Below are 3540 nucleotides of genomic sequence, written 5' to 3' on the forward strand. Positions count from 1 at the left end.
AGCAAATTATGTATTATATTAAATATAGGAACTTAGTACAGCAAATTATGAAACCCCAATTAATTTAACTGAACAGGACTAACTTAGAAGCTTAATCGAATCCCTACTAGAGTTAATTTTTCATAGCTAGAAAATACTTATTATTTTGTGTCAACAGAAGATTTGATTATTATAGAAATGCACATGGCTAGTGGTAGACTCTTATTATTACTTATACGAGGGTGCAGTGGTAATGCCTATGTAAATAATAGTTTATACACAGACTACGTCCAGTCAAGTCATACCAGACTTCTTTTAGGAAATAAACTAGCTTAATGATTTTATAAAAGTATAACTAGTTAAAAATGTTACACCTTAAGTCATTCAAAAAATATTTTAAAGCCTAACAGATTATTTTATTATATAAATGTAAATGTTTATATAAACCTTTATGTTATTATTATTATTATTAAAATCATAAATTTATTTACTTTTTTAAATGTTAGGAATGTTGATATATATAAAAAAGTCAAATTTATAAGTTTATTGAAGGATAAATCTATGTTTATTTTGAAGTATGATTGCAAAATGAATTTTTAAATAAGTTATCGTGTATCTTATATTAGACCTTAAAGATAAGCTTATAAAACAATAGTCAGACTCATTTTTTATAAAAGGTTCATTTGTTTAAGTTTTTTTAAAAAAACATACTAACAAATTAATAATTAAGCAGCTTTTCATGTGTTTGTCTAAATTATTTTTTTGTTAAGAAAACAGAAAATTGCTTTTTTTTAATAGATAAACTTTATCTACTTTTAGAAAAACATTTTAAAAACATTCTTAAAAAAATTACTTTAGACAAATTTGCCCAAAGTCTAACGTACCTATTCTTTCCCTAGTTCCCTGCCTTGAGTAGTAGTTATTTTATTTTTATAAGCCACATCTAAGTAAAAAAAAGAATATATTATGAATTAAAAAGTCAGATTTATGTTTTAAAAGAAGTCTATAACAAGTAACAAGTCAGACTTAAAGGCCAAAATGGATATTAAAAAAAATTAGGTTACGTCAAGCTTAAAAAGAAGTCTATAACAAATAACAAGTCAGATTTATGTTTTCAATATTTTAAAATAAGATAGTTCTAATTATATAAAACTTTGTTTCCCAATCCATTTCCACTCTTATGTCTATTAAACTCTTATTTTATTTATTATAAAACTTTATTTATGTTTTAGTCAAAATTCCAATCCTTTTTGTTTTATTCCTCATACATTTGAAAGTAAAAAAAGAGATTGTGAAAAAGAAGTACCTTGTTGTAGCAAAGAAACCAAGGGCTATCATCATTTCCCACCCACTAATGTTGAGGCTGCAAAAAAATATTCAAATATGCATTTATACTATGATTAAATAAACAGATTAATTTCAATATGAACAAGCAGGGATATCATGTCTCTTATATCTTATTATGAAATTTAGAAACAAAAGTAAAAGAACAAGATTACCATATGGCCAGAGCATCAATAGACACTTCAGCATTTTTCATGTTGCCTGTAAGAAGAATCAAAACAGTGTTGTACCGGATCTCAAGACTGTAAAAGGAACCATATGGCAGGGCCTGCTACCACCCACATCTTCTTGCTTTCTTCCCATGCCCTTTTTTCCTCAATGACTCTTCCTTTTCAACACTCTGTCTATAGCACAAATTTATTGCCAAATTTATATTAGATATAATTTTTAAAAAAAGAGATCCAAAAAAGTTAGAGGTCATTATAGCTTCCCCAAATTCGGATAGCAATAGTAAACATTATAAATTCGACTTACAGGAATAAATAAAACAAGGAAAAGAACTTTATACAGCAAGTCCTCTTGTATAGTAACATCCTGGGGTTAAGCCATATAAGGATTAAGGAGAGAACCCAAAAATTGGTCTACATCACTTGGGGGTAGACAACGCAAGGCTTTTGTGTTCAGATAATGTTGTCACAACTACAAGACTAGAACAACATCTTTCCAACAAGCATAATGTTGGTATCCTATGAAATGTAGTTCACCATGAAAATAAAGAAAGACAGGAAATAACGCACAAGGTAATCAACTTCACAACTTCACCAAGTTCTTCAAAAGTACGAAGTCCTGCAGATTTCAGAAATAAAATCATCTCAGTTTATACAACTTCTACATATCAAATCATGTAAACACTAGAAATCTTGAATAACTTTTCTTTTATGTAATCAAAATAGGAATGTGCTCTATCATGTAAATAAATGTAGCAAACCATCTTGACATTGTAAAAGACGCCAATGCTTTCTTGAGAATGCTTGGTTATTGATATTCTGATTTGACAAATCTGAGTCTATTTCCCGTGTCCAGTCAAAAACTGATTCCGGAGGACCTGCATCTCAAGAAAGGAAAGGTTTAAATATAGACTGTAGGAGTAATTGCAAGCCCACAAGCTCTAGGGATACAAAGTAGACCATTTCCAACTGTGGTCCTCAACAAATTTGGATGAGGTTCATCTTCATCCTCCTGAGCACTGAATCTGGTGATCCAAAAAATATATTGGATCCAAAAAGTTGTCAAAAACTGTGGGCACATAGTCCTATTTTTTTTATTTTTTTTTTCCAACAAGAGCAAGTTAAACACAAACTAAAACTTAACACATTCAAACAACTAAAACATCATGTGTTTTCGTACCATGGAGAATGTGTTGTTGGTGTAAGAGATGAGCAAAATAGAATCCCACCACTACACATAGAGTTTGGTCCATGCTTGTTTCCGAATCCCACCACTACAATCAAACAAAAAGCAAAATTAAAACCCATTTCACGAAATCCCCAAATTCACAATCTCTACTATTCTAACACAACAAAATCGGATTTTTCAGTAGAAAATGGGAAAAAAAGAAAAACTAAGGATATTGAACATTGTGGGTATAGGCATCTTAACACAACCCTTACCTCTTAGAGCGGCAGCAATATTAGGGTTAGGTGTTTTTGTTCTCACAAAAACCCTACCCTTCGCCGGAGACGGGACGGAGCACAGGTTGGGAAATGTCCACGACGAGCTTGTGGAGGTCAGGGCAGGGTGAAGGGCGAGAGTGAGATGTATGGGAGGTCACGGCAGGGTGAAGGGTGAAGGGCGCAAGGAAGATGGAAGAAAGGCATGTGCGTTCCAAAGACTGAAGCATAAATAATTAATAAAAATAACTACAAATGAGACAAAGACGGTTTTTGTAAAAAACCGTAGTAATAGGCTTACAAATAAAGGCGGTTTTATAAAAACCGTCTTTGTAACGTTTGTATCAAAAGTGGTTTACAAGACCCGTCGTTAAGCTTTATAAAAAGTTGATATTAATTTCAAAAATGCCACCGCAAGCTTTATTATATCGATTATTTCATAACCGACTTAGAATGTTGAATCACACTTTTGTAGTAGTGCAGTACCTAAAGTAAATAAAAACAAAGCTGTCATATTTGCAGTGCTGGAATTAATGATCAAATAGTCAAAAAAAGAGAAACAAGAGAAAAGCAAAAGTTCTTTTGGTTGAAGGCTAAAAGCAAAGTA

The 3540-nt window shown here is 31.3% G+C and overlaps 1 non-coding gene across 2 annotated transcripts; it reads right to left on the minus strand.

Moving 5' to 3' along the window:
- Positions 1-6: 6 nt before the first annotated feature.
- LOC102667225 (uncharacterized) lies at positions 7-3166 on the minus strand. Of its 2 annotated transcripts, none has more exons than XR_005890476.1 (6): positions 2934-3166; positions 2671-2764; positions 2451-2515; positions 2261-2368; positions 1479-2109; positions 7-1342 (listed from the first exon to the last, which is right to left on the minus strand). It is a non-coding gene; the product is annotated as an uncharacterized protein (transcript). The 2 variants fall into 2 exon arrangements; XR_414771.4 differs by having other exon boundaries at positions 2252-2368.
- Between the last annotated feature and the right edge of the window lie 374 nt (positions 3167-3540).

The sequence above is a fragment of the Glycine max genome (assembly GCF_000004515.6).
Source record: "Glycine max cultivar Williams 82 chromosome 6 unlocalized genomic scaffold, Glycine_max_v4.0 Gm06_scaffold_183, whole genome shotgun sequence".
Classification (NCBI taxonomy): Eukaryota; Viridiplantae; Streptophyta; class Magnoliopsida; order Fabales; family Fabaceae; genus Glycine; species Glycine max.